The following is a 25714-nucleotide window of genomic DNA, read 5'->3' on the forward strand; positions in this document are numbered from 1 at the left end:
ATTATTTGATTTTAATAAATAGTTATAATATAATTATTAAATATATTTAAATAGAGTTTTTTTTGTAATTATTAATTTTTTAAGAGTTTTGTTAAATATTAATAAATTGATAATTAATGAAATATTAATATAAGTGTTTAGTCAATCAATTATTAAATAATTTAATTAAAATTAGTTTAGTTAAATTTAATTAATGATGAATATAGTTAAATGGAAATTGTAGATTTATTTTAATAATATGGTTTGGATTGAAATTACTTATTTATTTTAATAGGTTAAATAAATAACTTGCCTCGAGATCCTTTTAGGAAATCGATCTAAATCAAATAGGGGTAACTTTGTGAATTATTTAAAAATAAGAATGGGATAATTGTAAGGGTGAACTATGAGAGTATTTACTTGAACACAAACACTGAAAACTGAAACCTTATTGTTTAACTCAAAACTATGTGTTTTCAAATCAAACTAGACTATGAGACTATTATGTTTTCTATGTGTTGTCTATGATTTGGGATTTTGGGGTTTGTCCTAGCTTTGACCAGTCTTAAGTTGTTACCAAAGGCTCAGGGTTTATGTGATTGTGATGTTATGATGTTTTGGATCTTGATCTTTTAAATCCAACCATGGTAATGTGATGGTATTCTTTATGACATGTATGTATTTACTATTCGTTATTGCTTCCTAGTGTTCTTGTGAAAAGCTGAAGTGTATGTTTATGAGATATCTGACTTAACCATTTTTGAGTCCTCAATCAGTTATACTTGGATTACTTTACAGTCGCCTTGATGGGACTGAAGTGTTTACTTTGATCTTGATGATGTCATGTTGTGATATGTTCGACTTAACCATTGTGAGTCATTGATTAGTATTATTGGGATATTTTTTGGTTGCTTGTTAAGAACCAATGGATATTGTGATTTATCTTTGATTCTTTCCAATTGCTTGCAGAGCACTGATGTGATTATTATGATTATCTTTATGATGCTTTCCAGTCACTTGTATAGGACTGAGATGATTTTACTATGATTCTTTGATTTGTGATTTATGAGCCTAGGGTAGGTAATCTATATGTAGTGTCGGGAAGTGGCTTGCAATGGGGGCCGAGACCCTAAGTGGCTGTCAGGGTAACTCATTGTAAGTTGTTTAATAAATCAAAACATTACAGTAAATGGGGATTAAAATGAACCTAATAAGAGTCTTGTATGTTCTTGCTCATGCCTCAAGTGCTAGTATAGACTAGGATGGGAGTAGAGAGAATGCTTGGTTGCATTCTTGCATTCCGTAGTATGCCTTGTCAGTATGAGAGGATACTAGTGGCCATAGTGGGATCACTAGGGACTCAGGAGTCCTAAAGGATTGCTTGGGTAACTCCGAGCATGATTCATGCAATGAGACTTGCCTACTTACCTAGTAGGTTTCCTACGTGTCTTGTGTGCATATGGGAATTAGATGTCGACCTATTTTGGAACCTTTGAGTTAGTATACTTTTAGCATATCCTGGACTTAGAGAGTATTGGTGTTATGTGATTTGGTTTCTTGTTTGGGACTTGAGACTATTTTCTCAGCACAGTGGGAGTGGGCCATTTAGGTTCCACGTGGTCAGGTCATAGTGCCTTTTACTCTTACCATTGAGATTCGTTCGCAGTCACCGTGGCTGGAGCTTCTCGGGATGCTTGTTTTTCATGTTTAGATGAAGTTATTTACTGATGCATTTCCTTATATTGATGATTAACATGTGATAGGTGATGCTATCTACTTTGTAGGATCATCTTATGCTTTATTCTAGTATGTTAGATTTCTTTATGCTTATGTTGTAGTATGTTTTGTAGTGACATCCCTATTATGATAGTACCGATGATATGATCAGTGGCTTGGGATGTTATGCATGGGGGATGGCTAGGGCCCATGATGGTCTTATGATGCTATTGATGGTTGGGAGGAACAATGCACTTAGTTGTGTTTTATGATTGTATAGATGTATTTCATGTTGGATGTTTATATCTTTTATGATGAATGGATGTATCATGTATGGTGGATGGTTTCATTTATTTATACTGTACTTTGTATCATGGATTTGAGGAGGATGATGTATCTTTATTTCTACATATGTATATTATTTTAGCCTTTCATATCCTGTGACATGTACAGTGGATGATTGAGCATTTTGGATTTCATTTTCCAAGAGGCATTCAAAACAAATATATAATATGGACTTTGGACTTTTCATTATTCTTTCATATGGATATGGTAGTTGTTAGACATAGTTTAATTATATTTAAATGTAATTCAACATCATGGGATCCTTAAGGAATGTAACCTGTTATGTATATTTTAGTTGATTGTATGTTATTGCTTCCGCTACTATGTGTTTGATGTGTCTGTTACTCTTTCTTGTTTAAAAAAACAATGTTGGAAAACTTAGTAAAACTTTAGGTTATTTTTTTTGGATCCCTTGGTGGGGCATTATAGTGCATGTCTGAAAAATCAGCTAGGATAGGATTTGAACTCTCTATAGGAATCTCTACCAATTGATTGGCAATGGCCTATCCTATTATTGCTTTCCTATCAATGTACTCAATTTCAAATTCACTTAGGATCATCACTCATTTGGCCAATTTGTGTGTTAGTGTTGTTTTGCTGAGAAGATATTTGAGGGGGTCAATTTTGGAGATGAGTTTGACTTTGTGTGTTAGAAGATAATGACGTAGCTTTTGGGAAACAAAAACTATGACTAGGCATGCCTTTTCAATAAAAGATTAATTGAGCTCATAATTGACCAAGGTATGACTAATGTAATAGATGGCCTATTCCTTTCCTTGGTCATTTTCTTGGGCTAGGAGGGCTTTGATTGATTTATTCATTAGAGAAATGTATAGTAACAAAGGTTTGTGTGATACTGGAGATACTGACATGGGCAGATTCATCAAGTAGGTTTTGAGTAAGTCAAAAGCTTTCTGACACTGATTATCCCACTGAAAAATTATGTCTTTGTGTAGTAAGTGGGTGAAAGGTACACACTTTTCTGCCAACTAAGAAATGAACCAACGAACTAATTGAAGCCTACCTTAAAGAGAGTGTAACTAACTTAGGTTTTTCAGAGGTTGCATGCTGATTATGGCTTGGACCTTTTTAGGGTCAACTTCTATCCCTTGGGCTGAGACAATGTATCCCAAAAGCTTTCTTGATTTGATGCCAAAAGTGCATTTCTTAGGATTGAGCCTAACTTTAAATGCTTCTAGGCGGGTGAATATCTTGGCCAATATGGGGAGATGTTCTTCTTGACTATGGTATTTGGCGAGGATGTCATCCACATAATTTTCCATAAAGATATGCATCATATCATGAAAAATAGTAGTCATGACACGTTGATAGGCGAAGTCTATCTAGCCAAATTTTTGCACCAGATGTGATGTTTTTCTTGATTTATTAATTAATTTAGAAATCATAGAAGCACAGTTCTAGGAGTTTAAAATTAATTAATAAATCGAACAAATAGTCACATCGGGTTCATTCCTTTAGCTATTTAGCCATGGGTCACGTTGATAGGTGGTGCCAATGTTCTTTAGCCCAAAGGGCATCACATTCCAACAGAACATGCCCCATGCACAAGTAAAGGATATTTTCTCTGGATCTTCTGGTGCTATCCTTTTTTGATTATACCCTAAAAAACTTTTCCATGAGTGAAAACATGGAATGACCTACTGTCAGGTCTACAATGGTGTCAATGTTGGGAAGATGGAAATCATCTTTAGGACATGATTTGTTTAAATCTTGGAAATTGATGCAGATGTGTATGCTACCATTCTTCTTTGATATGGGAATAATGTTGGATATCCATGATGCATACGCCAAGGGCCAGATGAAATTGGTGCTAATTAACTTCTCTAACTCTACTTTGACTAGTAGAGCTATATGGGGATGCATCTTTCTAAGCTTTTATTTTACTAGCTTGACATTCAAAGAAATGTTGAGATGGTGGAGGATTAAAGTTGGGTCTAATCTAGGCATTCCGTGTAAGACCACGCAAAGTTTATCTGTCTTTCTTCAAAGAAGTGAACAAATGCATTTCTTTCTTCTATGCTTAAGGACTATGCTAAATAAATGACCCTCAGTTCTTTCTCTGTGTCAATGTTGACTTGCTTTGTTGGTTCAATCAAGATAGAAGATCTTTCCTCGGGGTGTTTGGGTAAGGTATCAATCACCCCATCCATGGGTGCCATAGCTAGGTTTTCACTTTGGGATGCATCACTTCTATTTGTTTCTATTTTTTTCTCGAGATCAACTACAACTTGGTAGTGATCATTAATGCCATGAAATGCTTGACCTATTCTAGTGTGACTGAGGTGATTGATATCAGACCCAACTATATGCATCTCTTTTGTTCTTCATTGATGAGATGGTTCAACCATGTTAAGGTAGATGAAAACATGATGGTTAGTGTCAAAATGAGGAATGTGCTGAACCTCAATTGTATCCTAGTTAATAAGTTTGGGGTGAACTAGGGAGAGTGGTTCATAATATGGAAAGGGATTAGTGGCATTTAAAGACATGATTTCAATGGATGGCTCATATGTTGTATTTGTTAGATCTATGACATGACCTTCTTCTAGAGTATCAAGAAAAATAGAGCTTGCGAGAGGCTTGTAGTAGTCATCTTCAACTTCTATTAGCAAGAAGTTAGGAAATAGGGTTTGAAACTGAAAACCTTCAATATGTTCATCATCTTCTAAGTTGCTCTGTTGTACACTAACTCTTGATGAAGTGGGTCTTAGACAAGAGGTTGTTCCTTGTGTAGCTAAACTATTAGATGCGGGTATGTGAACAACATCACATTCTTTGTCATGGAGAGACTCCTTGGATAATGATTCAAATTCCCATTTAGTGGAATCATCATCATCTTTGTTATGGGTGGGATGTGAACTTGAGAGGGATAGATTTACATTTATGATGTCATTTGTTTTTTTCCTATTACCATTCCTTTGTTTAGGTACCCACACCAAGGTGGAAGAGGAGGAATCACTATGCTTAGCATGAGCCTTGAAAGAGAATTGTGTCTTGTCTTGTTCACCATATCCTACCCCTATTTTGGACTTGTTGGACCTGCATTGTGTTATCAGATGTTTGACAATGCCTATCCCTTTCCCTAAGGGACCATCTCTTTTTTATCCCATTTTTTTCCAACAGGATTTTATAAGTTAATTGTAGGTCTAAGACTTGACAAACAGTTTCTTTCACAAATGGTCCTACTCTAATTGGCAAAATAACCATGCCTTTAGAGGATCTCTCCTCATGGTCATAGGCTTTGATGGTGATTTTCTTTCTTGGGTCAATAGAATCCTTTGTATACCCTAGGGCTTTTACTAAATTGAGTGTGCAAATATTGAGGCATGCCCCACCGTCAACTAGTTCTCTCTTAACTCTATTTCTATGGATAAAGACTTTGATATGCAACAAAGAGTTTTGTAGCTAGATGACAGACATGTCATCTTGGGCTGAAAAAGATACACAGTGAGGAGCAATTAGATTGCTAACCATGTTTTGAAATCAACTCACATCTAGGTCATTTGGCACTAAGGCTTTGTTGAGTATTTCTTTATGCTCTGAGGAGATCTGCAATAGTTCAAAAATGGAGATATGGGCTAGAGTCTTAAGTAATTGGTTGACCAGGTTGTACTTAGGCAATGAGGAAATTACAATTGCATGATCGAGATTTGTCATAGGTCCTGGTAGAAAAACTTTAGAGTCTTGGCCTTGGGTGATGACATTTGATGATTGTTTCTTATTTTTGTCCTTAACTATGATAACATTTACAGCATCATCAAAATTGGAGATCATGTTAATGGTATTTTCATAATGATGCATGTAATTAACCTTAGTTTGATTAGCTTTGGAGGATTCCCCCTTTTCATGGCTCTTGAAAGGGTTCTTGAAGGTCATGTGGTCTTCATTATTGGTAAGATAGTTTACTTCAATGGTTCCATCATTGATTAATTTTGGTATTGCCCCCTTAAGGGCAAAACAATTGTTTGTTAGGTGCCCCCTATTTCGATGATGGGCACAAATGTGCTTGTCATTCCACCACTTTGGCTTTACTTGGGGTTCATAAGGTTTGGCCTTAGGAAGTATAATGATTTCATCTACCAAGAGAGTTTGCAAGGAACTTTTGTAAGACACCCCGATAGGAGTATACTCCTTAGGTATATTAGAAGATTGATATCTGCAAGGAGGAGAAGCTTGATTGTAATCGACTTGCTAATTAGACATTGAGGGAATTTCCACATTACATTGATAGAATGGACATGTATTATCTTTTCGAGATGTGTTTAAGTTGGCATTATTGACAATAGGATACGACTGACTTAGATTGGTTTGAGGTTTGACATGGTTAGCTTCAGCCATCCCATCATTAGCAATATTCTTGTTGTTGTTTCTCTACCATGACTTTTGTTTATCGATTTCTTGACTAGAGGAATTATGAGTCTGTGTGGAATTGTTTGAAAAGCCCTTACCATAATTTGATAGTTTAATGATGTCATTATTTAGTAAGGTCTCTTCTACCTTAGTGGCATTTTTCTAAGGTAGTTTTGAAATCTTTAGGCCCTTGGAGTTGGAGCCAATAATTCATCAATTTGGAGATATTATTAATGAAGATGTCAGTCTTCTCTTTGTCTAGTATGTCTTTATGATACTTTGCAAATGTATGTCTCCACCATTATAGGAAGGTCTTAAATGACTCACTAGGAAGTTGTTTCGTGTTGCATAAGTTGATCATTGTAACTTCCCTTTTAATATTGTAGGAATATTGGGAGATGAATATGGAAACCAGTTGGTCAAAGGTTTTGATATTGGAGGGTAGCTTGGAGAACAACTCCATGGCTTGCCCTCCAAGGTTCCTAGGAAACAGACACATCAGGTATGTCGTGTCATGGACAAATTCCATACTTAGGGTATATAATTGTTTGAGGTGATCTTGTGGATCTAATGTGCCAAAATATTTGTCATATTTTGGTATTTGTACATTTTGTGGGAAAGGCATGAAGGTAATGTTCTTATCGAAAGGGAGAGGACACACCTTTTTGAGGCTAAATTTTGCGAGTTGCATCTTTCCTCACTTCATTCTTTCCATTTCCATTTGTAGATCTTGTAATTTTTGTGTGACAACATCTAGGGGTGACTCTTCTTTGTCTCATCTCAAGTTGGTCAAATCAAAATCAGATGGCAATTTTGCACCTTGTTTTGCTAATGTTAGTATAGCTCCTTGTATTTCTTGAGTATCTTGTCCATGATGTTGACAAGTTCAGGATTTTGTTGAAAATCTTCAATTTTAGTTTCGATATTCTTGTCATCCCATGTGACAAATGAACCCATTGTGGCTGAGGAGTCTAAATTTTAGTTGAACAAGGGTAATTCATGAGTAACTATGTTTGGCAAGCGATCTATTGGTGTAGTAGGTTCAAGGAGATTTAGAGTTTTTGTGCATTTTCTAGTTCTACAGGCTATTCTAACACTCAATCATATAAGTGACCATCTCAATTTTGTAGCTATACTAGTTCTAGGTGGTGGCATGAAATGTGAGTTAAATTCCTTTAGTTCTTACTCATTTTCAAAATGTGAGGATATTCGTTGACTGCAATCTTTTTGGAGTAACAAGCTAGGTCGGACAGGGTGTTTGACAATGTTGATGAGATAAGTTCACTTTTGCAAAGTCAAGTAGGTGACAAATGTGTGTCTCCAAACATTTCTAGCTTGATGTGCAAAATGAAGCAATAAACTATTGGGTTGATAATGATGTTTGTAGCTCTGCTTGTTTCAAAAAGATGTTTTTGGTTAATTATGGAATCTCTTAGGCTTTTAAAATACTACCAAGGAAAAGGGTATCCAAATTTGTCATTTGTTCACAATTACCATGCATGTAGATGGCCTCTGTTTTATGTCTTTTCTTAGATACGTCACAACATTGATTAAATGCATTGTTTAATAGGTCATATGCACTTTTAAATGCTTAGATGTGCTATTCTAATTGTCATATGCACTATTTAATAATTCAAATGCATTGTTTTACTTGGTAAATGCATTGTTTAAAGGCTTAGATTCACTATTTGCCTTGGAAAATGTGTTGTTTAAAAGATTAGATGCATTGTTTTACAGGAATATGTATCATAAAAAAGATCAAAAGCATCACAAGAATATTCAAAAGCACTGTTTTATGTAGTATATGTGCTACTTCAAGGTTTTTCAACAATGTTCTTGTTTTGGACTTGGTTTCTCAATGTCAGTTTGAAGTTGCATCTTTCAGAAGGATAGTGATCCACACTGGTATTTCTTATTAAATTTTTAAGACATATCCAAGAATAATAGTAGTATAAATCAAAGCAAAACATAAAACCACACACACCTATAAAGTGAAAGGAAAGAGCTTCTTAACAAGGTTATCTAAAGTCGATGACTAGCAAGTTTTAGTGTTTAACTAACTATGTTCAAATTTAACTCTCTTGTAAAAAAGAGCTTCCCACCAACACTAAGGAGGTTTGGTGCAATCCCTTGTGGAACTACTAGAGGAAGGCTATATTCCAAACATGGGTGGCTTGCATTTGATTGGGAATACAAGATTGGGAGGCAATCCCTCTCACCGGCCCTATTAAGGCAAATCGAGAGGTAGCCTTTCTATGGCTAGATAATCCTACCTAGTGGAAAGAAAGAAATGGAAATCACAAACAAGTTTGGGAATCTAATCATTCGAGAAGAATGAGATCATATCCCTACTATTTTGGCTTCCCAAACACAACAAACCCAAAGTTTTAATCACCAACCCTTATACTAGGTTATAATATAGTTGCAAATTTTTGTATTTTGGCAAATTTGAGGTTTTGCTAGTGTTATTTTTGGCAATTTGTGAGCCCTTCCATGATTTCCTTGGTCACCAAGCTTTGTTGAGTTTACCTAGTTGTCGAGCATTGTAATTGCCAAGGCAAACATTACGTTTGAGTTTTTTCCTGGCAGTATTTGCCTTTCACACAACCGACTAGGTAATGTTCATCAGGTTTCAAGTTTTCATTTCATGCAGTATGGGGGAATTTTCCATCCCACTTTCATTTTATCATGGAGGAGTCAACTAATTTCACCAACACACTTTCATTTTTACATGGAGGAGTCAGCTCATTTGGCATGGTAAATTGGTAATTGATTTGTAATATGTATAAATCCGAATTTGCCCAAGCAATGAGACATTCACTAAATACTGCTCGCACTCCATCAAATTTTTGGCAGCATAGGACACATCACAAGCATGACTCAGACTCCAAAGATAGCTTCCACAAGTAGTGGTATGTGTTGTATAATACTCTCCTTTAGCTTATCTAGTTTAATTTAATAAGAAGCTTATCTACAATTTCCTTTCTTATCTCATTTTCATTAGAAATTTTTCAAAAAGTGGACACAATGTTGGAAGTTGCTAGAAAAGTTAATGGTTTTTATAGCTTACATGCATGGATATTGACCACCTTTATTTCCTTTGCCATGGAATGTCAATTCACCAACTGTCAAAAATTAGATTTGAAATTTAACTTCTTTTTTTAAAGTTTCAATTCCTAGTCTGAAAGTAATACTGCTTATTCTCAAGGAAGTAAATAGACTGTCAGTGGATTGAGATGTCAGGGGAGAGTGAGTCTGTAACTAATATTGCTCAGTCTGTGGGAAGTGAAATTGAAGGGGTTGTCAATGGAAGGCTACATGTTGACAAGGGTAAGACCCTGAAGGGTAGTGAAGGGATTAATCTTAAATCAAAATGCCAAAAACTTAGAGATACTACCATAAAGGCTTTCTTTGGAATTGACAATGTTTCTAGTCCACCAACTTGTGCAAGTACAAGTGCAGAAGGAAATCATAATACCTCACCACCACTAGAAAACCAGGTTGTTATTCAATTAAATCAAAATGCATCAAACAAGGATAACAATGTTCAAACAATAGAAGATGTTGTAACAAAAGATGATATTGATGTTGGTAGGAAGAAAAGAAAAAGGAATGTAAAAATGGGGCGAGAGTGGGAAATGAAAAGGACTTTCCAGGTTGATTGGGTAGCAAAGTACTGGTTTATTGAACCAGTCACAAACAATGATAAACCACCAATAGAATGCATGTGTACAATTTGTACCTGAAAAACTAAAAGAGAGAAAATGTTGTAGCTAAAGCTCGACACTATAGAAAAACATATTGGTAAGGTTTATGAAAAAAAATTCATAGATGGAAAGGAAGTAGCAACAATGAGATGGAAATCAAAGGAAGAATGCCTTCATGTTAAGTATGTCATAGAATATGAAGAACATTTCAAGAAAATAGTAGTAATTGGTCATGGTAGTAGTGGCAATCCAATCAAGGATGGGCTTCAACATGCATCAATGATGCAGACTTGGCAAAGATTGTTTAGATGAGTGTTATTTTTCATATTCTATCTAGAGGGCATCCTATGAGAGACTTTTTAGAATATAGTAATTTATTATCTTTTTTGAGAGTTCCTTACTATCCTATGTCACATTGGTTAATATATGCTATATGGGAAATGGAAAGCTATCTTGTTGAGCTGAAAAAGAAAAATGTACAGGAGAGAGTAAAAGAATCCAAGTTCATTTCGTTATCCTTAGATAAAGTCACTGCGGTGGATAACAATGCTTGGGTCTGTATGCATGTATATACTATAAAAGATCATGTCCATCAAGCTAATCTACTTTGTGTTCATAAAATAAGGGCCAATTCAACTATAGAAAATTTATATTTAGAAGTTAAGAAAGCTTTGAATGAAATCATTGGTATGGATGACTTGACAATTGCAAAGAAGTTAGTGTGTGTCAGAGCTGATGGAGCTACAGTAATGCAAGGGCAAAGGACTGGTCTTTGTGCAAGATTACAAACTAGTATTGCACCTTACATGCTTGGCATACACTGCATGGCCCACTGAATGAATTTAGCATATAATATTATAAATACTTTTCCTATTGTGTCAAAAATTGAAGATCTAATCTGTGAGCTCCACTTGTACTTTTGCAAAAGTTCTAAACACTTTGCAGAATTTAAGATTTTTCCTGAGGGAGTAACAGTAGGAAATAAGATTCTCAAGGATTTTGAGACCAGATGGATATCTTTGCATGGACCAGCAGAACGAGTTCTAGCAGAATAACAATCCTTGATTGGAGTTCTATATGAGCAACGCCTTAAAATGGACAAAGCTCCTAATTTGTTAAATGAGTTAAGTGATATAGAGAACCTATTAACTTTAGCCAGTCTTCTCCCCATGCTAGATTTAATGAAAAAACTTGTTAAGAAAGCCCAAGACAGAAATATGTATATTCATGAGTATTGTGATTTACGTAAAATAACATGCATGGCTCTAGATTCTTTGTATTCAGATCTCTTAGGTCATAGCCCAATTTTTTCAAGTTGGGAGATAATTATAGATTTGAATCATGCTGATAATTTTTTATGACTCAATGGAAAAAATGAGCTATGTGTGTTTGTGAAAGGATTTGAAATACCAATGCACCAATCTAAAACAACCAAGAGAGGCAGAGTACTACTAGTTAGAAAGGATGATTTTGACAAGATTGTTAAATCTGTTAGTGAAAATGTGAAGTCTATTTCCTACCAAATTTCAAGTGAGATTCATGAAAAATTCCCTCAAGAAGAAATTCTTTAAGCCATGAGTTGTGTGTTTCCTCAATTTTGGAAACACTTCGGACATAATCCAAGTGATGCAAAGTTGTTTCATAATAAACTTGATGAATTGATAACACAGTTTTCAAATCATACAAATTGCAATGGACAACTAATACAAGGAATCTTAGATTCGAATAATCTTAAAAAACAATGTAAACTTTTTGCATTGTGTATGAAACAACAGATGGAAAACTTTGAGAATCCATTTGATCCTGGTGCAATAACAAGGCTCTAGAAAAGGATAAGTTAGAGTGAAGAATTACATACTTCAATATCAAAATATTTCAAACTTGCTTATTTATGTCAAATAGTGATATTAGGGTTGGTGGAAGATGAGAGAGTTTTCAGTGCATTGGGGTTTTTGAAATCAAATGTCAGAAACAAACTAGACAAAAATTTGGAAACTTGCTTGAGGTTGTTTGTAACTCAATACAATGTTAGAGATTTTCCTTATGATAGTTCATTGGCCATTTGGAATTCCACACATGAAACACAAGGCCTTTGCAACACTTTAAAAGATGATGGTTCTCCTTCTATTGCTAACTCCAACATTGATGATGAATTTAGGCCTCAAAGTCAAAATGAAGATGAAGATTTTATGGATTTTGAATTCTAGATTCAGAATGAAGAGGAACCTATTAGTACTAGTTAGTTTCAGGATTTGGAGTCCATATGGGATATAGAAGCATCACATTTGAGACTGAGTCAATGAAGTGAATCATGATTTAGCAATGTAGCATTTAGTTGTAAGGAATTTATAGGTATACTCTACTTCAGTTCTTCCATATTTAGTCATATTGTAATTACAATTTACAAAAATTAAGTTCAAGATTTTTGTTACTCTATTGTTGACATAATGTTATTTTTTTATCTTTCTCTTGATTTGAGTTCAAGATTTTTGTTACTCTATTCATATTGTTCACACAAGGTTATTTTTGTATCTTTCTCTTGATTTAGTTGTGTGATAATAAAAAAAGAGATAATAGAGACATGTGCAAAGGCCATAATATCAGCTCAGAAAATGACACTTTTAATTAACATTAACACCACAGAGAACTACTGACTACTACAAAACATAATGGAAATACACAGACTCATAGAGTTGGAACAATCTATGCTCTTAAAGAAAATTATACTTAATCTGAAAAATAACAATAGATCAAACCATTTCTAAGCCTTGGGAACTCATATTTATATCACTTGAGTTGCAACAAGCTTCAGGATTAGAAAGGTTACATCATGATTCATTACAAAAGACAAAAGATAACAACAATTAATATAATCATTACAAATTGTTGAAACCTTTTGTAACATCTTTTAACAGAAAAAGGGGAAATAATTACAAAATGTGACAAGTGGCAAGTGATCATTAAGCCTGTCTTCCAGTTCTAACTGCAACATTACCCATAGAAAATGTTCTACAAAGGTAAGGTAATTTGTTATGATGAACAACTTCTCTTTGATATTCTTCTGCAACACTTCTCCTCCAATTGATTCCCCGAGGCCACCATCTTTTTTGCTAATCATCTTCTATTGAAGGGATTGCTTTGATATCCACTATAACCTCCCAGATGGCAATATCTGTATCCATAACATGTCACACTATATTTCTAACTGCCTCTAATTCACTGATGTTTTTAGTCCATTTTGCATCTTTGATGGCTTTACCCTCTCCAGTAATTTTGTTCATATCTGCTTCAATTTTTTATTTCATATAAATCATATCATATACAAATTGAGCACTTGATTCACCCCTTGAAAATGATACAAATCTTAGATGGTCTAATATTAGATCAAAAGATTCAAACCACTCTTGCCAAGATTTGACATACCCTTCATTGTTCAAAATTGTTGGAATGAAATCTAGGGTACCCAATGCTATGCTTTTCAATTTATAGGAACAATGATCTCCTTAGATAGTTCCTTTTTCTATGTGAGTAAAGGAACTAACCTATCAAAGAATTGAATGTATGGCCCCCACTAGGCAAATAATGGAGATAATAGTGATAAAGCCTCAGAGCATTGGTATTCATTACTTTGTAGAGTATTGTACATACTATGTACATTTACAGAGGCTCTCTTTAAAGTAGTGCTTCTATGAATCAAAAACTATTTCATTGTCATGATCTTTGCATCCTTCATAATCTCAAACTCATCCACATCCATATGTGTTATTGGATGTGGTTCTTCTACTATATGGTCAGTTTGAATATTTTGGTCTTGTACCTCCCATAGTGACCTTTCTTCTCTTTTCAAATCTTCATTCTCCTTTTTTGATTCCTCTAAAGCCTATTGCAGAACATATGTTCTTTTCATTTTCTCTTCATACTTCTTCCTAGTGTCAAGGTACTTTTCATATGTTTGCACTAGTTTTTCTTTAAGAATATCAATCTTGTTCTTGCTTAGCATAGTAGCAGTGGTTTGGAGGTTGTAAATTTGATCTGAAGAAGTTGAATGTGCATTCTAGAAAATTGCATTAGCTGCTGGTGTCTCTTTAATTTCCATCAAGGTAGGCTTCTCTAATTTTGGAGCTATACTCCAAATAGCCATTGTCTTACTATCTATATTAAATCCTGCCCCTTGTAACTCACCAAATGGATTAATCTCATCATAAAAGATTGATTTTTTGTGTCTCCTCATTTGATCAAGCAGGAATGATGAACTAATATCCCATCCTGGGAAAACTATCATACCACTCCTTTGTACCAATTCCCTAGCCTCCTCTATAGTGAGGCTTTCATTGTTAGGATCATGGACTTGGAGCTTTTGCACCATTTCAAACACTTTTTCATCTATCTCCAGGTTTTACATGCAAAGAAAGTTCATTCTGTTTGACTTTATACAGAAAAATTTTGAATTCTTGACTCCTAATAAAATCATCATCCTTCATGAATTCTTGAGCCTATATAATTCTATCATCCAACATCATGGACTGTAGTTCTAAACTATTGGGTCTCCTCTTCTCTCAAGTAGCTTGATCAATTAAGAACTTTTGTCTGGCATCATCAAAATACCCAGTTCCTTTTGGAAGCACTTGTAAGGCTTTCTCTCTAGCCTTTTTCGAAACCTCAATCAATTTTTGTTTCTTCTTGCCCCTTTTATCCCAGTCTGAAGGGCCAGGCTAATCTTCTTCATCACTAATTTCCAATACAACATCTACCTTTGGAGAAGAAGAGTTTATCCTATCTCTAGCATTTTGAGGAACTTGAGCCATAATATTATCAAACTCCTCAATACACTTATCGATTTGTCAAAAATAGGGTAAATCAAAATAGAATCCCTAGAAATTAGGATCTACTTTCTTCATTTCTTCCTCTACTAAGAGGATTTCTCTCCACTTTTGCATCCTATTAGCATAGAAATCTTCATCCAATTTATCCCTAATGACATCCTCTTCCCAAATTTTCCTTCCAATGATGACATTATAACCCCTCATTTGTTTAAGAGCACTTCTAACAATGTTATATGGGTCATAAACCCTAGTGGGGGCAGTGGGGAAATTTAACTCTTTTAGGAAGGCATCAACTTCCTCAATGGCCTCTTTACCAATTTCAAAATCCCCTACTTTGAAATTTCCACACAGAAAAGACCCCTTTTTGATGGTTGGCCCTAGATTTTCTCTATTCATAGATAACAACTACCAGAAAATTTCCACTACGCCCACCCTCTCTGGTACATATCTCGGCAAGAAATGAGGGGGTTGGGAACAACCAAAAATTCTAATCACTATACATTTTTATAACAAAAAGGCATTGCCCCAATCATGATCAATTGGTCCCTCATCATCAAAACACATAGTTGGTCTAACAATCTTCTTGATTAACCTAGGTAATCTTTCCAATTTGAACCTAACATTCTATGAATAGTTGCAACAAAATTAATATAAAAAGAGAGGGAATTAGAAAAAGAGTAGAACCTCTATCATAATCTTGTCCATCTTTGAACAGGAAATGCCTCTCCAAAATTTTCCAAAGCTTCAATGAAACTAGAATCCACCTGGCCCACATTGTAGAAGAGGATGAGATGCATAAGCAATGAGTAATGTAGAAATTTGAAATTGCCAAGCTCACCTTGCTGAGCTGTCACCATCTGTCGATGAATACTATCAGCAATGAATATTCCAAAATCATGCCCCACATTAGTATGTGGGTCCTGAATGTCTAGAGCTATCACATACAATTTTGGGGAGGCATCCATGGATCCATCTACTCCCAATAGTTTGTTCAACCCAAAAACTATTTTCTAAAAGTATGGACAAAAATATGACAAGGGTATAAAATTAGTAACCTTTTTCAAGAATTTTTCTTTCATCTTGTTTTCCCTCAGGATATGTTGCAACATTGCCTATTTTGTATAGAAACCTCTCTATTTCTGAAATGCTACTTCTAATTTTTCCAAGTTAATAGGAATTGACATGGGACCTTGCAAATCAAATGCTTCAACAAAAGCATCCTTACTTAACATACAGAGAATGCTCATATCCTTTCTATGAAAGGACCGAGTGGTTGGATTATATGCATTTAACAGTTCCTTGATAAAGTCAACACACCTCTAGCATTATCAACTTCCCCAGGTTCTTTGTCCATGATTTTGAGATTGGAACCTTTTGCACCCTATTCTTGTAAAAGTACTAGAACAATTTAGTTCCATTGGTGTTTGGTACTTGAGCATCTCTACAGAAGCTGTAAGGGTCTCTAAACACGTGGACATTAGCACTTTGAGCATTAGAAGATTTAGGGAGAATCTTCAACCATTCTTCTGCAAATTTGGCTGACAATGAAACCTTTATGCCCTCTGTAGTGCCCTTCTTTACTGCTGATTCTACTTCTACCATTCTGATCTTACTAGAAATTCTTTTTGCTCTGTTAGCTATAGATATCTGAGAATTCAATTCTCATTGTAAATCTTTTGCTTCGATAACTGGTACTTGAATAGTCTTTGGATGTTTAGCTTATAGTAGTACTACTATACTAGTTTTCTGCAACTTGGTAACGGGCCACAACATTAATGGCTTTAAAAGCTTGCATGTGCATGGATATCGACTAGTAGTAAGTACTTCCTTTATTTCATTTTCCTTAGAATGTCAACTCATCAACTATCAGGAATCAGATAATAGATTTGAAAAAATTTTCTTTTGTACTTTCAAGCTTTAAAAATAAAACCTTATGAGTTGCAAAACCCTTATTTATGTGCTCTACCACAAGTGGTTTAACTTAACCTTGAATTCTTTTTGTGAAACTGTGAAATCCTTCTTTTTCTTTTCTCGGGCTATCGCAACCATTAAATCAAATATTCACTTTACCCTTGGGACCCTACGATAAGCCTTATATCCTCTTCCAATGAGATTCCCCTTCTATCATAGGTTCAGAACTTAAACTTTTCACATTGTGGTCTCGTAGTTATTAAAACGCATTTCCTTCTAACCAGTACGAAGTGGCAAGGATAGCTTCATCTTAACTTTTCACAGCTTCACAAGATGACATATCTTTCTATCGAAACCTCAAAACATGAAAATCCCTACCATCATGATCTCGTGGCTGCCAGAAGTCTTTTACCTTTAACTGCTGTGAACATGCAAAAATTTCCTTAATTAACATTTCATGATCTCACAACCAACAGACTAACTGCCTAGAACAAACCTCCAATGATGTGATCTCCCTTTTCGTGACTTCACAACATAAAAGTTCACCATCATTTAACTACCGATGCTGCAAAATCTCCTTTTCAAAAAGTTGCAATGTTAACTCCTCCTTTATCTTTTCAACCAACGATGATGCAATCTCTACCCTCCTCTTGGTTTCACAACACACAAACTATTAACTTTCACTTTGACTGTGACATTGTGATACACTTGTTAAAACCTTTCTTGTAGTTTTGCAACCACCAACTTCAAGCTGATGAAACCCTTTGTGAACCTTCAATCCCATTGACTTCACATATGTTTTTCTTAACCTTGAATACAATGAAATGATTTGCCCAAAAAATTAAAATTTTACTATGATTATTATTTTTTGTTCACCAATGTATAAAATTTTTGTGGTTTTAAAATAACACAATTCGCCCAGATTTTACACTATGAATGATTCGCCAATGGAGATTATTATTTTTCTTTGTAAACTATTTTTTTTGCCACAAAAAATAAAATTTTTTGTTAGGTGTTTTACACCTTTCGACAAGTTTTTACAGCTTTTCTAAAGGAGGGGTTTCTTAAAGTACACACTGCCTTATACTACTGAAGACAACGAGGCTCCTAGTTGAGTTATGTGTGGATTCTTTCCTCATTCAATTGTGACTGATCTTTATAGAAGGTTAGGCATTCTGATCAACTTGAAGGAGTTGAGAGCATAGACCTACTTCTGTTTTAGATCAATGAGATTGAATGCTTCTATTAAGCTATGTTTGGAACTTTGAAATGCCACACTTTATATTAACAAGAGTCGAGGTCCACTTACCTGATTTAGAGCTAGCAAAGGCTAGGTGCATTTAGGAGGGTCTTCATTCCTATTGCACACTATTCAACAATCTGAGAGCTTTCATTAACTTAGAAGGGACCTATAAGCAAACGATATTCGAATCTAGAAGTTAGATTCACGAAACTATAATTTTTACTAGATGCATCATAGGAATAGTCATATGCATTATAGGAAGCTTTGTATACACTATTTAATCTATCAAATGCACTATAAAATAGTTTGTATGGGCTTTAGAAATGATGAGATGCATTATAGAACTCTTTATAAGCGCTACAAAAAGACTTAGCATTACATAACTATTTAAAAGTTCTTTAGAAAGATTAAATGCATTAAAATAGAGTTCAAAATTGTTAGAATATCTCTCAGAAGCATTAAAATAGAGCTCAGAAGCATTAGAAGATTTAGATCTAGCCCTTGTGTGTTTAGGGAAGACTTTAGGACTTTACTCTCACTGATATGAAGCCTCTAGAACGCTATAGAACCTGTAATCGATTAGATTTGCACAAGGAAATAGTAAGAAACACATATCTATACTTAAAATGAAAGATTAGATTGAAAGATTTGCAAATAAATAGGCTTTGAGCTCAAGCCCCATGGTGGGCATCAATTTGTACATGGTATAATCACGTATTCATGAAACTTTAATGTAGAATGTAGATAGATTGACAATGAACTAGACTAAACCTAGGAAATCATTATCAAAATGTAAATTCTATAAAATTTTCATGTTTCCCTAACTACAACTTCTAAGAAAGCTCTTAGAGCAGCATCTCAATGATAGCTCTAGAACATGAGTATGCTTAGAATGCAGATCTACAAGAATGCATGCAAGATCTATGACTATAATGTAAATTCTATGAGGATAACAACTCTTAGAATGCTATGACAATGGAAATACAATGAGCTAACATGTAATAAATGATGCTAAATAACATAAAAACAATGCTAAAATGCTATGAATTTGCTAGAATGATAATGCTAAAATGATAACTTAGAGTGTGTCTATAATGCAGATGCCTAAAACTTGGGTCCTTTGGCTCTTGGATTTCCCTCATATTTATATGATTTTGAAAGGGGTTGGGGTAAGAATTAGGATTTTCACCTTTAACTGGTGGATGAAAGTGAAACTAAAAATATCTCATAAGAGACCAGGAGGAAGAATCCAGCAGGCTTGGTTTTGAGGATCAATGGGGATATTTCTAATTCTTTTAAATGAAAAAGGGGGATTTTCTCTTTTGTGAGGATAAATGACTTTATTGAATAAATAAATGTCTTATTTATTTTCAACATTTTCTCCTTTTCTTCCTCCCTTTTTGAATTTCATTTTATGAATTTGAATTGTTTTTCTCCTCTTTTAAAGTTGATTTAGGTCTTGTCGATTTGATAGATAATTAATGACTTGATGTGTTTTTGATTTGGAAATCTGTTGTGTTCTTCTAATTTCCTCCTTAATTTGCATTGATTAATTGGAATTTCATAATTCAAGTCTTTGCCAATTTTTGGGTGTCTACAATTACATTTTAGAGCATTTGAAAGGGAATAAATCAAAATAGGATTGGTTGTTAGTCATCTATTACAAAATACATGTGAAGTAAATTGCTAATAACAATAGCTACAATAGATAGAGAGATAGAGATAGAGGGAAGCTTGTCAAAATTTAGACTAGGAAACATCATGAGATAGTGATGTAACACTCTTGACTTTGATAGTCAATTATTCATCCTAGACATTACACCTTTGTCACCTCTTCTACCTTGGAGATCATGGGTTGGAGTTTATTTGACACTTTCTTCATAGTGCCATCTATTGCAATAAGCTCCGAGATTTTAGAATCCTGATAGTTAATTGGATCAACAAATTCTTCAATAAAGTTATGAAACTTGGTTTTCATACATTGGATGTCCACTGCTTTCACACATTCAAAAACCTAGGATTTAGTGTTTAGATCCTTTAGATATACATAGGTTTCCTTAATCACTTTACTCACAGATCCATGCACATTATTCAATTATTTCTTAGATTTATCCAAGCTCTCCCTCTTGAATTCAGATAACTATTTCTAGTGTTGTGATGGCTCCTTCCCTATCTTAAGTATCTCATGACTGATAAAAACATTTGTCTTCTCATAAATAATCTTTTGCAAAAGAGACAATTCCTCAGTTAGCTTATGGGTTTCTGTCTTCATAGAGATCTAATGACTAGACATTGTGTTCCTCAAATTATCATCATCCAATATCAAATTACCAAGATTCTCTATAAGAGGAGGCCTTTGTACCTTCATATCTTCTATCCATTTTTGGCCAATTTTCCCAAAATGTCTCTCTTGCTCTAACTTTGCCAACACATTCTTATCTCATCACCCTTGGGATCAAATATGCTTGTGGAAGCATTATCTATTGGTATCATGGCCAGTGGTCCAAGTTTTACTATGATGTATTCCATTAATTCCTTATTAGAGGCTTTTAATGTTTCTTTTGTTGTCTTCAACTCCTCCAGTCTATCTTCAATCCTAATGTTTTTGGATTTTAATATATTGACCGTAGAATCATGTACTAGTGGACCTATATCAATTGATTTTATTTGGAAATAACTTGGAGTTAAGTCTTCAATTATTCCCTCCTTCTAAGATTCAATTATCTCTACTACCATATGCCCTATATCTAGATTTGTGGCCAAAGAAGCAAGTGTTTTATGCTTATTCACCTTTTGTGATATTGATTGTGGTAGTTACATAGCTTGTGCAATCAAATTCTTGGGTGGAATTCTCTCCACCATTCTCCTTCTCTTTCTGTCAATGGTTTCCTCTAGCCAAGAGTCAGCCTGGAGGATGTTGAGGGCTAACATGAGAGCTAATGGATCAAATAGCTTTCTAGCTATGGGAGGAGTCTCCTTCTTCATGCTAGAAAAGGGATTGTCATAGTTTTAGTAGCAAAATGCTCAGGAATATTACCTTAATCCGTACCTTCTTATTGCTTTGGAGTGACTTGGGCCTATTGATCACCATCATGTCCACCCTTTGTAGGGTTGTCTCTTGGCTAATTGTCATCTCCATCAAAATTGATGACTAGCACTATGGAGGAATCCTTAACAATAGATTGTTCCTCTTCCTTATCCTTCTCATTTTCTTTCTCTGCATCAACACGTCCTTCTTTTCTAGTGTCTGGTAGAGAACCTCCTCCACAAGTTGAAGGGACTTAAATGTTCTTCTTAGGTGGCTAATCTCCACCTCCTCTCCCTATTGTTTGTAAAGATCCCATAGATGTAGAAGTGGTGGAAGTTGTGGTAGTAGTAGCACCATATGAGGTTTGTGTTAGAAATTTATTCAACACTCTCCTCAAGATTTGTGACAAGGGCTTAACCACCTCATGGGTACTATAAACTGAGGTTGTATCAGGCATTGACAAATCAATCTTTTGGTGCAATGGAAACCCCACTCTAACAAGTGGTATCAGAGCTTGGTCACATGATTGAATCCTCAGACCCTTGGGTAACATTGAGGGGGAGATTGTTAGAAATTTTTTCAGCATTCCCCTCAAGATTCGTGACAAGGGCTTAACCACTTCCTATGTACTATAAGTTGAGTGGTTGTATCAAGCATTGACAGATCAGTCCTTTGGCACAACAACAACCCCACTCTAATAGTTTGGGCACTGCCCGATGATACTCTAGCTAAAGAACCACTCACTCTAGTCCTTATCTTTCTCGCTTTGGTCCACTCTACCCATCCATCAAGATTTCCAATTTAACAACCACTGGACCTTTGGGTTGGATGAAAAAAATAGGCTTATCCTTTATTTCTTTCTCATAAGTTGTGGATTTCATATTAGTTTTATCATCATCAATATCATCCAAGATAATGTTTACCTTATATAATTTCACTTGCTCCAGAGTGAGCTTTGACCAATACTTTTCCAAAATTAGATATTCAGTGTAACACTTAGTCCAATAATCTTCCATCTTAGCAATATGTTTAAAACTTGCACCAAGTCAAAGATTATCCTTTACAAAGCTCACACGATCAAATTGAGGCCTAATAAATTCATAATCTAGAATCTCATTCCCAATTGAGGTGGGATCATATTCATGGGCATAAAGATCATATGTAAAGAACCTCTTCAAGGCCTTTGACAATAGGTATAAATTCAAAGATTATGAATTTATTAGGCCTCAGTTTGATCTTGTGAGATTTGTAAAGGATAATCTTTGACTTGGTGCAACTTTTAAACATATTCCTAACATGGAAGATTGTTGGGCTAAGTGTTACACTGAATATCTAATTTTGGAAAATAAACTCATAATCTTTGAATTTATACCTATTGTCAAAGGCCTTGAACGGGTTCTTTACATATGATCTTTATGCACATGAATATGATCCTACCTCGATTGGGAATGAGATTCCAGCCTTAAAGTTAGAAATACAGAGAGTGTTCACCTCCAATATTTTCCTACAAAGCTCAACTAACACAACTCTATCATTTGGATATCTCAGTAATCTCCAAGCAAAGCCATCAAATCCACCTATTCTAATATAAGAGAAACAGGGGAATTGTATGAAGCAACAACCAAATTGAGTTACAACTATAATAGCCTCTAGAGAGAATCTTCTCTTAGGGTACCCCTAAAGCTCTCTGCATAGCCTCATAGTAAAAGAATCATTGACCTTTACAAATGATTCATAGCTATTTTCTAGTTCAAGGAAATGATAGAACTCATATACTCTAGTAGACTCATTAAAATCTTCATTACCAGGAAAGCCTGACCATAAGTGATGTGTTTCTAAGGCATAAATTTGATAGGAGGACATGTAAAACTGCTTAAATGCCTTGGAAAAGTTCATCCATCTTGTTAATTCATCATATATTATCTGTGCCAATCTATATATTGACCTCCACTAGCACATACAACATGTACAAAAAAGAAATGGCATTCAATGAAATTCAAAGGCTCCTCTTGTCCCTTTAATCTTAACAACAAGACTAGGATATCAACAATTTCTCTTTTCAAACTAGTAATAAACAAGATCTTAGGGAGCTTACTCTTTGAAGTCTTTGGTGGTTGGAACCATGTGTTTAGACTATCACCTCACCTCAAAGTTCACTTTTCATTATACATGAAGGCTAAAGACCCGAAATCAATATCATAGAATTCATCTTTGTGCGGCAATCCAAAAGCACTTTGCATCAAGGCTCTATCGAAAGTTAGCAAAATAGAATCATTTGGCATCCTTATTTGCTTCATTTTGTGGTCACACCTAGCTATGCATTCTTATACTAGCCCAGGCACTTGAACAACCATAGGGAATCCCATAGCTTCAACTAGGCCACTCTCTTTGAACTTCTTTGTGACTGGGTGAAGTGGTTGCAAATGGAATCTTCTGTGAAGATATGATAGATCATAGAAATGGAAAAAAGTATTTGTTAAATCCTTCAACTTGCTCACCAAATTGGGCAACTTAATTATCTCACATTTTAGTTCTTAGGGCCATGAATCAATACATAAGCTCAAATTAATTCTCACATAAAGAAATAATGTCATTTGTAGGATAGCGTGAAAACAACATTTGTTAGAAAGGTTAATCTTTCCTTGGATATATATTTTAATTGGGATATTCCAAGGGTCCCTACATGTAGTTTGTCCACTTGTACACATGTAGAGGACATGTCATTGTTTGTCCTTTATTCCACATGTAAGGACAACTCTTGTTTATTTCTTTATTTAGTTTATCCTCCTTAAGAGGATTGTGACACTTTGCACACACCTATTATGAATGTGGCATTCATAGAAATGGGAGTTACAAATGCAACTCCTCTCTCATCTCTATATAAGAGATGCTCCTCCTTCTTTCTTCACAACACACTCTTAGCACTTGATGTTATTGTATTGAGCTACTTTTGCTCCAACACTCTCTCTCTCTCTCTTCTCTAGGCATTTGCCTTCATTCATAATACTCACAAGGGGTTTTCTTTGCTCTCCCCTTATAAATCCTTGTCTCCATTGTTGAACCTTCTTGGTGTATGCTCTTGGAGTTTGCTTATCTTATGGTAACATTGTTTCACACTTAACTTACTTGGATTGTTTCTCGTTCCTTGCTCAACATTATCATTTCTTACATGGTATCAGAGCTTGGTTATCTAATCCTTGTTTTAATTTTTGTGGTGATGGTTGCCATTCATTGGAGCACACCTTATTTGGAGACATTATTGAGAGAAGAAGTTTGTGTTGTGATTTTAGCTCTTTTTAACAAATCTTGTGTATGCAGTTTCATATTTTTTACTAACCCTCTTTGGAAGGCTTGCTGCCAAAGGGTTTTCTTGTAAAGCTTCATATTTTTTTTACTAACCCTCTTTGGAAGGCTTGTCGCCAAAGGGTTTTCTTGGTAAATTTCAATTTTTTTTCTTATTTTGGACGGCATGCCGCCAAAACAAAAAAAAGTATTACATTAGTAAAGTTTTAAATAACTCTCTAATTTTTATACTCATTTTAAACAAAAATTTTCCTACTCTTTAATAAATTTTTTTTTTTATATTCTTCTATATTTCTTTGTATGCTCTTGAAAATTTCAAGCATACAACATACATCTTTTTATAGGATTTTCATCCTTATAAATCAAATAACTCTGTTGTTTCAAAGCAAACATTTTTTTATATATTATCATTTCTCTATTATCATTGCATTTTTTTATAAAAATAAAAAAATAAAAATCTTGCATTTAAATTTGGGCGGACGTGCCACCCGCGCACCGCCGCGCGACACCAGCGTGCCGTGGCAAGCCGTCTGCGCCGCCGCGCGCCACCGCCGCGAGCTAGCAGCGCCCCCGCGCCGCTACGTGACACCGCGCGTTCCCAGTTGCGCCACTGCGCATCACCGCGCGCCACCAGTCTGCAACGTCGCCGACACTGCGAGACCTGCAATTCTCCCGTCACGCCCTATTCACGGTCGCACGCACCATAAACCCCCTTCACCACTTCTTGGCGCGGCCTGCGTCCAGGCCACGCGGCAACCGCCGCCTGCGCAGGCAAAGCCCGCATCCTTATCCACTTCGCGTTTTTTAAATTCTCGAAACCTCGCTTTTTTTCCACCGACCTCCACCGACCATCCAACTCTGCCCTCTAGCCACGCGGCAGTCGCCGCCAACACTCCGCTCCTCATACATATCTCTGCCCAACCTTTTAAAAAAAAGAAAACTCTTGTTTTATTTATTAAAACAAAATTTTTATAACATTTTTTTATCACATTTTTTTCTTCTTTATTTTTTTTAAAAACAAATAAAAATATTAATTAAAAAAAAAACAAAATATATTCTTAATCTTATATAAGAAAAAAGAAAAACACCAAAAAAATTTTCAATTAATAAAATTAAATTTTTTTTTCTCATTTAACATTTTTTTTTTTTTTTCAATTAATCTGATTTTCAAATTAAGGAATTTTTTTCAAAAAAAAAAGAACAATTTTTTTTCTTAATCATGTCAACATTAATTCCCGAAATCAAACTTAATTATTCTAATTATCATTCTTGGAAAACTCATATTTCA

The 25714-nt window shown here is 34.9% G+C and overlaps 1 pseudogene; it reads right to left on the minus strand.

The window, feature by feature from the left end:
• The window catches only part of LOC149564561 (DNA replication licensing factor MCM7-like), a 163085-nt pseudogene extending 137754 nt beyond the window's left edge, over positions 1-25331 (minus strand).
• Between the last annotated feature and the right edge of the window lie 383 nt (positions 25332-25714).

Source organism: Cupressus sempervirens, chromosome 3, assembly GCF_028749045.1.
Source record: "Cupressus sempervirens isolate cs-2001-9-10 chromosome 3, ASM2874904v1, whole genome shotgun sequence".
NCBI lineage: Eukaryota > Viridiplantae > Streptophyta > Pinopsida > Cupressales > Cupressaceae > Cupressus > Cupressus sempervirens.